The following is a 14,793-nucleotide window of genomic DNA, read 5'->3' on the forward strand; positions in this document are numbered from 1 at the left end:
TAAGGATTCAATTAAGCAATTATGATAACAATAAAGAGAAGAAGAATTAAAGCGGTAAATAAGATTAAGAATAAAACTAGAATGATAATACCAATCGTAAAATCCGAATCCGAGTAGCAAACTATAGAGGAAGAATAAAATCCAAAGAACAGTCACAAGAACTACAGTAAAACGAACGTGAGAGAGAGAGAGAGAGAGAGAGAGAGAGAGAGAGAGAGAGAGTGAGTAACGTAGTTCACTCCTCAGTCTTATACTAAAATCCATCCTAAAACCTAATCTATGGACTAATTACAAAAGCCCATGAAATAATTAGGCGGAAATTAACTAAAGCGCAAGAAACCACTCGATCGAGTAGAAATAATCTACTCGATCGAGCACTTCATCACTAAACCACTCGATCGAGTGGTAACAAACCACACGATCGAGCACCTCTTGCAAAAACTCCTCGATTGGCTCCTTAAACCGGTCGATCGACCAGTCTTGAGTATATAAAGCATTCGATCGAGTGGCTTACTACTCGATCGAGCTATATAGGCACGTTAGACCTTGAATTGCTTCCCAAACTCAGCTCACGCGTCTTCCAAGTGTTAGATTTCCAAGCTCCGGCTCCTTATTTTCCATGAATGCATACAAATGGGACAGATTAGGTTCGATTTAGCTCCTCTTCGGTCAATTCCTGCAAATTACAATAAACGGACCAAAGTAGAATATTCGGGGGTATTTGTAGCCAGATGCCACATAAAAAGTACAGAAATGCGTGTAAAATAAGGTGAAAACCTTATATAAAAGACACGCATCAAATCTCCCCAAACCAAACCCTTGCTTGTCCCCAAGCAAATATGAATGTAACTAAGGTGAACAATGGAACGGGACCAACGCATCAGCTACAAATCACCCACTAAAACCAATTTAATGCAACAAAATGACAAGTGACAAATGAGAAGTGCAAACGAGTTAAATCAATGTTTCAAACTTACTGAACCGTCGACCTTGCAAGACTCAAAAGATATCGGACTCTCACGGGTCGCTCGTCACTCAAAATCAGGAACAAGGTGAGTATATATGTAAAAGATAGGAAGAAGTAAGACACTCACCTAACTCGACCTATAAGAACATGCATGCAGTTAACATGAATAAAGTCTCTACAACCGTACATATGCATTCCAACCATACTAATGACCAAGACACATGCCGAGGACTTACATTTGGGTAAGTGAGGTAATGGGTAAGAAGGGGCTAAAATGAATTTGGATATGTGGGGTTAATAGCCAGGCTAGCAACAACGGATCCAAATATAAATCGCATCCCAACTTCGTACTCATAACAAAGAAGATGAAACGGTGCAAAAATTATGCACTAAACTCACAAAACACCAAAAATCGTCAACTCCCCATAAAATATAGATAAGACATGGGAGTGTGAATCATTATACAATTCTCATTCTTTTTCATATGTGATTTTTCTTTGTTTTTCTTCTTCTTTTCTTTTTCGCATTTTTTTTTTCTTTTCCGTTTCATTTTTTTTTTCTTCAACAATTCTTTCATTCCCTTCAATGCTTCCACCATCTTCTGAAATCAGATATAATAACCATATTGCAATAAAACATTCCAATAACTACTCGTCACTAGCTCGGCTAGGGTAGAAAGTATTATAGGAAGTAGTTAAGAGGACAAAAGGCAATTTGGCTATGTGAGGCTCACGGGTGAAATGAAATAAGGGGAACTGCCTCTCCTAACACGTGTCACCATCCACCGACCGAATGCATACTGGTATTAAGAAGACTAGACTCATGCTTATGCAATTTGATGTTACATGTCTTAAAGAGAGTACTACTCACATCCTAAATGAAACCGGTCATGAATGTCACCAGTTTAAAAAGCTCTAACCTCAGAATGTAATGTAGCTTGCCGACATATTGAATCAAGTCTATTCGTTCAGATAAGAAAGGAACAAAAACTCGTAGATTATGCACATAATCATGCCAACTAAATGTCAAGAATATGCAGGGCTCAAGTAAGGGTTCAAAGTAGCGTCAATATTCAAACGTTCCGACTCAAACTAAACATGAAATTTTTGAAAATTTTTGAATTTTATGATTTTTATATGATTTTTTTTGAATTAATTAAAACAACAATGCATGCGAGAATAAATAAACGTGCAAGCAAAAATGCAAGAAACATGCAGACACAGATATGGATGCATACCTCCCCAAACCAAACCGTACAATGCCCTCATTGTACCAAAAAAAATAGGGAAAGAAATGCAACTGAAAGGAAAAGGAGAAGTGGAGTCGGAAAACTTACAAAACGTCATAAGGAGGGACCTCCCCAAACCGACCATGAACATGGGAGGTCAAAGAAAGTCAAGCAGTAGCTCCATAGACGTAAAACAGCAGCTGGGAGTCAAAACTACTCGATCGAGCACTTGGAACAGCTCGATCGAGTGATCTGGCGCATGGAAGGACTCGATCGAGTAGAAAACCACTCGATCGAGTAAGCATGGTTTTGGTTCCGGTCGATCGAGGACAATATCACTCGATCGAGTGATAACTACCTCAAAAAGTGCTCGATCGAGCACAATATCAATCGACCGAGTACTTTGACCTGCAAAACACGCATTAAAAGCAAAGAAAAACATGGGAAGTTCATAAAACAGCGTCTAAAGTTCAACGTAAGGCTAAAGAAAAATAAATAGTCCAACAAAAGTACAATAAAATAGTCCGGGCTGCCTCCCGGAGAGCGCTGGTTTAAGAGGTCCCGCACGACCTTTCTGGCATCAATTAACTGGCGCGTCAAGCTCGTCGAAGCGCAAGACTTCAACACGATTATCTGCTTCACTCGCCTCGTGGTAATGCTTCACATATTGGCCATTCACCTTGAATCTATGACCCTCGGAATCTTCAAGCTCCACGGATCCAAATTTGGTAACAGCTGTCACCGTATAAGGACCACTCCATCTGGACTTCAGCTTGCCAGGAAATAATCTCAACCGGGCATTAAACAACAGCACCTATTGCCCAACATGAAACTCCCGAGGTAGGATTCTCTTGTCATGCCATCTCTTCGTCTTTTCCTTGTAAATGCGCGAGCTGTCATAGGCATTAAGCCTAAACTCTTCCAATTCATCTAGCTGCAAAAGACGATTCTGACCACACAACTTAGGATCATAATTAAGTTCACGAATTGCCCACCAAGCCTTACATTCCAATTCAACAGGTAAGTGACACGATTTCCCATAAACTAACCTATAAGGTGATGCACCAACTGGTGTCTTAAAGGCAGTTCTGTAGGCCCATAGTGTGTCATCTAGCTTAAGACTCCAGTCCTTCCGTGATTTAGAAACTACCTTAGATAAGATCTCTTTCAACTTGCGATTAGAGACCTCTACCTGACCACTAGTTTGAGGATGATACCCCAGACCACGCCGGTGTTGGACACCAACTTTAGACAGTATGAAAGTTAGTTTCTTTTCTTTAAAATGCATCCCCCCATCACTAATGACGACCCTAGGGACACCAAAACGGGGGAATATGATCTTTTTAAACATCTTTATCACGGTCTTAGCATCACAATGAGGTGAAGCAATTGCCTCAACCCATTTTGACACATAGTCTACAACTACTAAGATGTACCTGTTACCTTTACTGGATGGGAACAGTCCTTGGAAATCAATGCCCCAGACATCGAAGACCTCAACCTCTAGGATGCCGTTTTGTGGCATCTCATGTCTCTTTGAAATGTTCCCTGATCGTTGGCAAGCATCGCAAGCTGAAACAAAAGACTTAGCGTCAGTAAACAAAGAAGGCCAGTAAAAACCAGACTGAAGTACCTTAGCCACGGTGCGCGATGGACCGTGGTGACCACCATATGAAGAGGAGTGGCAGCCTTCCAGGACTATTTTGGTCTCCCACTGCAGAATACACCATCTGTAGAGACCGTCTGCACATTCCTTAAACAAGTAAGGATCATCCCGTAAATCTTTGCTTAGCGTTATACATAAAACGCTTCTTTTCTTTGATGAGAAAGGTCAAAGGGCGGCGACTTGCCACGACAACGAAGTTAGCTATATCTGCATACCAAGGTTCTTGGTTAACAATAGACGATATAACAAAGAATCAAAGTATCGTCGGAAAAGAATCATCAATGGGTAGAGAATCTTCCCCTTCTTGTCGCATCGATCGCGACAAGTGATCACCTACAACGTTCTCGGTTCCTTTCTTATCCTTAATCTGCAAATCAAACTCCCGAAGGAGGAGTATCCATCTCGATGGCCGTGGTTTGGCCTCCTTCTTAGCAAGGAGATGCCTCAAAGCTGCATGGTCAGTAAAAAACAAAGTGACTCCCGACCCAACTAAATAAGTACGAAACTTCTCTAAGGCATAAACTACAAATAACGACTCCTTCTCGGTGGTAGTGTACTTCACTTGAGCCTCATCCAGAGTTCGGCTCGCATAGTAGATAGCATTCAAGGCTTTGTCTTTCTTCTGGCCAAGCACCGCTCCTAGTGCATAGTCACTCGCATCACACATGATCTCAAACGGCAAGTCCCAGTCGGGAGGTTGTATGATCGGCGCAGAGACTAAGGCCTGCTTTAACCTCGTTAAAAGCGAAAAGACAAGCATCGATAAACACAAAGGGGCATCCTTAAGCAAAGAATCGTGTAAGTGGTTTAGCAATTTTGGAGAAATCCTTGATAAACCGGCGATAAAAGCCGGCGTGACCAAGGAAGCTCCTCGCCCCCTTAACATTAACAGGAGATGGTAATTGCTGAATCACCTCCACCTTTGCTTTATCAACTTCTATTCCCCTATCAGAAACTAAGTGCCCCAAGATAACTCCCTCGTTGACCATAAAGTGGCACTTCTCCCAGTTCAGCACAAGATTAACCTCAATACAATGACTAACAACACTTTCTCAAGGTTAGACAGACAGTTAGAAAAATCACTTCCATATACACTGAAATCGTCCATAAAAACTTTCATGATAGACTCAATATACTCTGAAAATATCCCCATCATACACCTTTGGAAGGTGGCAGGGGCATTGCACAAACCAAAAGGCATTCGTGATACGCAAAAACGCCCTTAGGACGGGTAAATGTAGTCTTAGCCGATCGTGCGGGTGGATAGGGATCTGAAAGAACCATGAATACCCGTCTAAATAGCAGAAAAATTTATGAGAAGCTAACCTTTCGACCATTTGATCAATAAAAGGAAGGGGAAAGTGATCTTTCTTAGTGGCGGCATTCATTTCTCGTAATCTATACACATCCGCCAACCAGTCACTACTCGAGTAGGTATTAATTCATTCTTTTCATTCTTAACAACGATTGTCCCTCCTTTCTTCGGGACCACCATGTCTGGACTCACCCATTTAGAATTACCGACAGAATAAATAATACCTGCATCCAGCAGCTTCATTACCTCGGCCATCACAACATCCTCGCATCTTCGGTTCAGCCGGGCGTTGACCACCGTCTCTGCAAGGTCCGTGATCCTCCTCCAGCTCTATCCTGTGCATACAAATATCGGGACTAATCCCCGTGATATCGTCCGATGAATAGCCCATTGCTTTCTGTTTTTCTTAAATCTGACTAACAAAGAGGTCACCGATCATCACTAAGCTTGGCACTAACAATGACCGGATATTGCTCGTATCGTCTAAGAAAACATATTTAAGATGAGAAGGGAGAGGCTTACGTTCCGGTACCTTTACCTCAATGGAGCAAAGAGTGCTAATCATTTGTTCCACCTGCTCTCCCTCATGCTCATCTAAATCATCAACAAGCAAATCCAACGCAGTCGTCATCGTCGTGCCTGGGCTATCTCGCACACTCATCAAAAAGCATAAGAGCTTCTAGTGGGTCCTTCATAAAAGAACCCGACCATAAGTCATAAATAGACTCGTCAATGATATCGACCGAATAACAAGTGTCCTCTATCATTGGGCGAGCTAAAAATCTTTGGGCGGCAGACTCAATGTGATAGCGTCATCCCCTATCGCAAGAGTCGACGCCCTTGTCGACATCAATAACAGACCCACCGTACAAAGGAATGGTCTTCCTAAGATAATTTGGGTCCGGGTGTCCTCGGCTATATCCAAAACAATGAAATCTCTTTGGGATGTAAAGCTTGCCTATTTTCACGGGCACGTCCTCTAAGACACCTAAGGGCCTCCTAACAGATCTATCAGCCATCCGTAGGGTAATGTTAGTCACTTTAAAATGACTCATCTTGATTTTTGCGAGGGGAAGGGGCATGACACTAACACTCGCACCTAAATCGCAAAGGGCCTTATCAATAACCATATTGCCTATGACACAGGTAATAGAAAAGCTGCCCGGGTCCTTCATTTTTGGAGGGGCCTTATTCAACAGCAAATTACTAGACTCTTCCATAAATGAAATCGTCTAAAATTCACTCAAATTTCTCTTACGCGTCACAATATCTTTCATAAACTTAGCGTAAGTGAGTACCTGAGTAACAAGTTCGGAAAAAGGGACGGTTACCTGGAGGTTCTTCACGACGTCCACAAACTTACCGTACTGCTGCTCGATCTTTGCGTCCTTCAGACGACTTGGGAAGGGTAACCTGGTAGCGATGAGTGGCCCCACAACTTTTTCTTTACCCTTATCAATGCGTGACGTCTCCACAGCAGGGGAAGATGACACGGTGGTGGTATTAGATAGTAAATTAGGATCCCCGCCACTTAAAGTACTGGATCGAGTACTTTTATCAATCGATCGACCAATTGCTTTTTCTGTTTCACTCGATCGACCATGTTTATCACTCGATCGATCAACATTGAATTCTACACTTCTCGATCGACCACTATTTTCACTCGATCGAGTGATAGGGTGAGTTAGACTGCTCGATCGAGTAGAAAAATCACTCGATCGATTGTTGACAGCACACGCAGCAAGTATTTCCTCCAAAAACTTGTCTAAATCATCATCCGAGTTATCGTCAGCTATCAAAACCTCGTCTTCTTCATGAGTAAGGTCATTTTGAAAATTCATTGCACTGACTGGATCGCATATTGGAAGAAGCTTAGCTTGGTCTGTCGCGAGTGTTAACTGCGCGACTTGTTCTTTCAATTCCTATATAACCGTTTCAGATTGCCGTGACATGCTCATCATAATGGATTTTAATTCGGCAATTTCTTCACTTGCAGAAGGAAGAATCGGTAGTGGAGTTAGCGTGGAGGGGGTAGAGACATTCTTTATTTCTTCATATAGCTGAGAGAAAGGAACTCCCTGCTTGTATTTCTGATAAGCAAGAACGCGCTCTATAATTTCCATGCATAAGATAGGATCGTGCCCTTCCATGCCACATCTACCACATGGCTCTGTATGCTCTGTAATCGTAGGCATCTTGGCAAATAAACTTTCAAAGCAACAACTAACCTGCAAAACTAATCAAAACTTTGCAGAAATGAGATCAGCCTCAAGGAATAAATTCCTTGAGACGAGGGGCAAACTTAATTAAAGCAACAAAATTGCGCCACCTCCCCGGCAACGGCGCCAAAATTTGACACGTCTGTCGCGTACCTGTCAAAAATAACCAACTAGCTCTAACTAATATATCTAGGGAAGTCGGGTCGAATCCACAGAGAGGTAGGAATTTGTCAGCTAAATCTAAGTTCGTCAAGGTAACCAAATTGGGGGTTTATAAAATGTAATTTTCTAAACTAAAGAGAATAAGGAGAAGAGAATAAAAGGGAGGAAATAAACAGATAGAGAAGAACAGCTAAGACAAACGGTTCACCATAATCATCCGGTCAAGTAATCTAGGTCTCAGGTCAATGCAAATACGGTCTAAGGGGTAGCGAACGTCACCTTTCGGTCCCTAATTCACCCTAAAGTGTAAACAGCTTAACTTTCGCCCTCACTGCAATACTCTATTGTTCGCCACTAGTCTCGCCTTTTCCAACCTTTCGGTCCAGGTCAAGGATCACTAAGAATTAAAGGTCTAATTGCGTCGACTCAATTAGGCGGTTACAATTAACTGTAGCATTTAACCAACAAAGACAAGACCAAAGATTAACCTAGTAAATCGATTACTCTCCCTTCATATTATGGATCCCCTATAGTCTTAGCATAAGAAAATTAGCTACTCATAATCATTGAATTATCAATGACAACAAACAGATAATTAAAACTAGTCATGATGATGAAACTAATAAGGATTCAATTAAGCAATTATGATAACAATAAAGAGAAGAAGAATTAAAGCGGTAAATAAGAGTAAGAATAAAACTAGAATGATAATACCAATCGTAAAATCCGAATCCGAGTAGCAAAGTATAGAGGAAGAATAAAATCCAAAGAACAGTCACAAGAACTACAGTAAAACGAACGTGAGAGAGAGAGAGAGAGTGAGTAACGTAGTTCACTCCTCAGTCTTATACTAAAATCCATCCTAAAACCTAATCTATGGACTAATTACAAAAGCCCATGAAATAATTAGGCGGAAATTAACTAAAGCGCAAGAAACCACTCGATCGAGTAGAAATAATCTACTCGATCGAGCACTTCATCACCAAACCACTCGATCGAGTGGTAACAAACCACACGATCGAGCACCTCTTGCAAAAACTCCTCGATTGGCTCCTTAAACCGGTCGATCGACCAGTCTTGAGTATATAAAGCATTCGATCGAGTGGCTTACTACTCGATCGAGCTATATAGGCACGTTAGACCTTGAATTACTTCCCAAACTCAGCTCACGCGTCTTCCAAGTGTTAGATTTCCAAGCTCCGGCTCCTTATTTTCCATGAATGCATACAAATGGGACGGATTAGGTTCGATTTAGCTCCTCTTCGGTCAATTCCTGCAAATTACAATAAACGGACCAAAGTAGAATATTCGGGGGTATTTGTAGCCAGATGCCACATAAAAAGTACAGAAATGCGTGTAAAACGAGGTGAAAACCTTATATAAAAGACACGCATCAGGAAGTAGAAGCATTCTTCAAAGATTGAACGAATCTTCAATTCCCGGCAATAGGCACCAAATCTTGATCTTCATGTAGGTAAGCCCACGGTCGTTGATCCAAGGGCACAACAATTATAAAATGACAATCAACAAACATGTTAGAACCTAACAAAGAGCAAACACACTACAGACTACCACCTTAGGTCCTTAAGTCTACCCATCTCTCATTTATTATTCAAGGTCACGTTCAAATTTAAATTGGGGTACACGTGTGTGCCTCGGGAGCAACATAGGCTCTGATACCAACTGTGAACCCCCGCGATAACGCGGAAAACATAACTTATAAATTCAAGCGGAAATTAGGAAATTTTTTTAAACTTTTAAAATTTAAAGCGCGGGTTCATTAAAATCCAAAACATAAATAAAGGATGCGGAAATAAAGTGTAAATTAGACAAACGTGATAGTCAAGGTGAGGGAAAATATATCCCTCGAATGACGGTAGATTCCCAGTATCTGCACCTTCCAAAAACCACTCGATGATGATCGGACTGTAACATGTTTTTGATATGAGTGCGTGGATTGACTATACATGAGACGGTTTAATGCATTACTCGGATATGAAAAATGATTTCAAAAGTTTTCTAACTTCATTTGCATTAAAATGACCCTAATTAGAGTCAAAACCGACACCGGGCCAAAAACGACTCAGAAACCCGCAACTCGAGTCAACCTGAGTCAAACCGAGTCAAACCAAATCTCAAATGTCGAAAATAATGCCATGAATGTATTTATCATGTCATTTCCATTAAAACGACCCTAATTAGAGTAAAAACCGACACAGAGCAAAAAACCGACTCGAAATTCAAATCCCGACTCACACGGGTCAAACCCGAGTCAAGCACACAAAACACCTACCTCAAGTAATACCCAAAATCATCTTATTAGATGCCCATATTGTTACACGACATCTCATTTCAATACCATAAACCAAACAATGGATGAAGCAAAGACCGCGTCCAAATTGAAAGAGACAATACACCCACTTGTATCTCAAGGTAGCTCGCGCCTCTTTAGGGTGTCTGCTTAGCCTCTAAGCAAACACAACCGACCTACCACCTCATATTTCTCTATAAATACCACCCTTCACACACCATAAAACTCACGCGAGAGTCCGCCCCCTCCTTCTCCCTTAAACTTCTAGACCCGACTTCCTAAGTCACAAAATCGACAAGTGTTTACGACCTACCGATCGTAAACACAAGCCTTACACATTTTGTTTGGTACCGTCGTCGTGCATTCGACCGACCCATTCGACCAACTCAACATTAATCAACATGTTTTTTCAACAACATATTTTCAACTCATTTTCACAACAAAATCCTTTTTTAAGACACTCTTTTAAACTTCTTTGATCGTGAGTAGTCGGTACGAGAAAACCGTCTCTAAAGTCGTCTACGTCGCAAACATCAATACACGTAAGTTTGAGGGTGTAAACAACTCACTCTATTTCATGTCTTTACTGTTTTTATGAGTTTATATGCATGAACAATGCATAACACGATTCAAATATAGGTTAGACGAGCAAAAACCGAGTTTTGGTCTGAGACAGGAGCTCCTTGCTATGCAGGGAGGCTCGCGCCTCTTGTGGGTGTCTAGGTCAGACTCATCCGTGTTTGTGCAGGTCAGGCTCACGCTCGCAGACCGGCATGTGGCCCATGTCCACAGATTGGCGACTCCACTGGGAAAAACTAGGACACTTGTATCTTTGTGATCCTTAGAGGTGAAACTCGAACGAGGTCGTGGTTAAAGTGCATTAATTGATATTACGGTCATAAGTCGGGTTCCTTTTCCGGGCCCACAACCTAACCTTTATCAACCAATTGGCTCGTCCCGTCGGTGTGAGTTTTCTCATCCCCGCGTTTCGAATCCCGATTGAGTCATGCATACCATTGACGTTACACATTTCTGTTTCGTCAAAGAGCTTTCACTTCCTTCGAGCACGAGGCTAGGGCACCCTCCTTACACATTTTGTTTGGATTGGTATCCCTCTCGAAAATCGGGGTTTGATTTCTTGGTGTGTAACCCACCCTTTTAAGCCAAAACCCGTGTCAGCATTATGCATAATATAATGAAACTGTGAGTGCTTATGTGCTACCTGATCATAAGTCCTTTCGTGTCATTTCAAACTTTCAAAAAACACATTTCCCACCGTTATAATGGCCGTTTCAAACCTCGGTCTTTCGCCGACCGTTGCAAACCTTTTTAGGCCGTCGTAATGACGATTTTCAAACCCGGTTTTCTACAGCCATTTCAAAAAACACGCCTTTTCATGCCGTCGTAATGACGATTTTCAAACTCGGTTTTCTACAACCATTTTAACACGCCTTTCTAGGCCGTCGTAATGACGATCTTCAAACCCGGTTTTTACAACCGTTTCAAAGCGCCTTTTTATGCCGTCGTAATGACGATTTTCAAACCCGGTTTTCTACAACAATTTCAACACGCCTTTCTAGGCCGTCGTAATGACGATCTTCAAACCCGGTTTTTACAACCATTTCAAAGCGCCTTTTTATGCCGTCGTAATGACGATTTTCAAACCCGGTTTTCACAAACCATTTCAAAACACCTTTTTGCGCCGTTATAATGGCCATTTCAAAACCCGGTTTTTATAACCAATTTCAAATGCGCCTTTTCACGTCGTTGTAATGACGATTTCAAACTTTGGTTTTCACAAACCATTTCCCTTTTGCGTCTTCGTAATGGCCATTTCGAACCTCGGTCTGTCGCCGACCGTTGCATTCTCAAAGCGCCCTTTTACGCCGTCGTAATGACGAATTCTACCCTCGAATTTTCAAAATTCGAAATCAGTTTTCAAACAAAAACGTTTTCCAAACCATTGTAATGACGATTTCAACAAGTGCAACTTTCAAAATTTCGAATCTCGTTTTCGAAATCAAATTTGACTTTTCTAAGCCGTCGTAATGACGATTTCAATTCTCACAATTTTCGATTTGCATACAGTCATTCAAAGGTTAAAACGGTTTTCTAACCCGTCGTAATGACGAATTCAATCCTTATAATTTCCAATCTTAAATCTTTGAAAACCAATTTAACCGTTTTCAAATTTCAATTCAAAATCAAATCTTTGAAAATAAATTTAACCGTTTTCAAATTTCAAATGAAATTTTAAATCTTTGAAAAAAATCTAACCGTTTTCAAATTTCAAATCCAACTCCAAACCCTTTGAAAACAAATTTAACCGTTTTCAAATTTCAAATTCAATTTCAAATCTTTGAAAACCAATTTAACCGTTTTCAAATTCAAATCCAACTTCAAACCCTTTGAAAACAAATTTAACCGTTTTCAAATTTCAAATCAAACCTTTGAAAACAAATTTAACCGTTTTCAAATTTCAATCCGAAATCAAATCTTTGAAAACAAATTTAACCGTTTTCAAATTTCAAATTCAAAATCAAATCTTTGAAAACAAATTTAACCGTTTTCAAAATTTCAACCCAATTTTAAATTCTTTGAAAACAAATTTAACCGTTTTCATGGCCATTGTGATGACGATTCCAAATTCTTCAATTCTCGATTTTCAAATTCGTGATTTGGAATTTCAAAAATCGTCTTCGGAAACAACACATTGTTTTTAGAGCCGCCGCAATCTCATCTCAAACCGTCTTTTGAAAACAAGCCTAAGACAACCCTTTAAACTAGCCGACCTTCTAAAGATCCTTACTCTTCGGAAGCCGTCCATAAAACGACAAATGAATCTTTTTGAAAATTTCAGTCCACCATTCTGATTCAGCCTCGAGTCGATTAGAGTCCAGTCGATTTCAAGTCAAGTCGTCTAGATAACGTCGAGTTTCTGCCGAAGTCAGTACCTACCTTCTGGTCTAGGCCGTGTCGCTTAATTGTCGAGACATCTTCAATGTCGTTAGTAGAGTCAAAACCTCTGGGGTATTAAACTCGTCCTTTCCCTACATTACGGGTCAAAGGCCAAGTTTGTGTACATGTCTCGTCCAACGGCGTCACTCCATCGACAAGCATCAAAATCTCGTCAGAAGTCGTCTGTCTAGGCATCACTATGCCAAAGTTGACACTCGAGTCTAAGTTCAAAGTCATGCACCCTGAGTTCAAACACAAGAGGTCATTCACGATCTTTAATGAACTCATGACATAGTTACACTATCGCGTCTCCACAACAAAGCTGCCTTTTATACATATGAGTCGTACTTGCCTTTGTTTGTGCAAAACCTTGCCAAGACAAGTTATAACGCTTATCGTTATGTCAAATAGGAATCCCTTGGGTGCCATCAATCGCCAACCAGAAACTCAAGAAGCTGATCAACCTTCATCCGCCATGACTTCCGCTGAAACCAACAACATGGTCCTTCGACTCCTAGCTACCGTGGAAAACTTGATCACTCGTCTCTCCCAATTTGAGGACAAAATGATAACCGAGAATTTTCCCTTTTCTGATATTGAGCAAAGGGTTAAGCTACTTGAAAGCCGACTATATGCCAACGATAAAACCAACCCTAGTTGGAAGGCTTCCAAAACCAGACGACCTCATAGGTCCTTCCCTGATTTGGGTATGCCTAATGCCACAGCCTTGGAAAGGCTAATCTCCAAAGAAAATCTCAAACCGATTGGTCCAACTCCGGACCCTCTACCAAACAAGCGAGGTCGAAGATGGAATGGAAACCTCTTTTGTCAATATCACCAAGGCCGCGGACATGACACTGAAATGTGTCTCCCCCTAAAAGGCATCATCCTTGATATGATCAAAAAGGGTAAATTCCACTACCTCCCTAAACAAACGACAAGAACAACCATCCTGAAAACCCTATTGGACATAGTCAGGAATCTTTCCTAGACTACTCTCACCTCATCCCTCCTAACGATGAGAAAATTCATGCAATTGATGAGGATGGCATACAAAGCGGTATAATGATGCTCTCCGTCTCCATCAAAAACATATTCTCAAAGCTGCAAGTGGCTATCGATGATTTAAACACTCGGGTAGCTAATTTGGAGAAGAGGTTTGGTAGTACCGAAAATGAACCTGACCACCAAGGAGAAAACCGACCCTCCGTTTACCAACCAACATCTGTTGAAAATGAGAAGTCATCCGATAGTTCCCACATCCACGAAGCTACCAACAAAGAAATCACCTCACCAAAATCTCATTCAAAATATCAAGCAACATCCCAAAAACTTCCCATCAACAATGACCAAATCCTGCTTCTACCCAGGATTGACAAAAACAAAAACAAAACTCACAAAAACATCCCCAAAAACTCCAATGTGGGAACCATGGGAAAACATCAAAGGAAATTCACGGATTTGGGAATAACATATGGCACCGCTATGGGGATACTTGCCTCAGAAGGAATACTACAACCCATTGGTCCGACTCCGGACAAACCCGAACACAAAAGAGCCCGATCCTGGGATGGTAATGCCTATTGCCAATACCATCAAGGCAAGGACCATGACACCGAAACCTGTTTCAAACTCAAGCATGCCATTCAAGATATGATTGAAGTTGGCAAAATCATAATTGCACCTCACAGTCAAGACAATCCTCTCGGATGTCTCAAGTCAAACAGCAAGGTTGAACGTTCTCAAAGGACATTCACCAACCTCAACACAACCTATACCGCAGGTCTTCAAAAACTTGTGACGGAAGGGAAGCTACAACCAATCGGGCCCACTCCGGACCAGCTTGAAAGTAGGAAAACCCGTTTTTGGGACGATAGTGCCTATTGCCAATATCATCAAGAAAAAGGTCATGACACTGAAACATGCTTCAAACTGAAACATGCTATTCAAAATATGATCGACAACCA

The sequence above is a fragment of the Silene latifolia genome, chromosome 11 (assembly GCF_048544455.1).
Source record: "Silene latifolia isolate original U9 population chromosome 11, ASM4854445v1, whole genome shotgun sequence".
NCBI lineage: Eukaryota > Viridiplantae > Streptophyta > Magnoliopsida > Caryophyllales > Caryophyllaceae > Silene > Silene latifolia.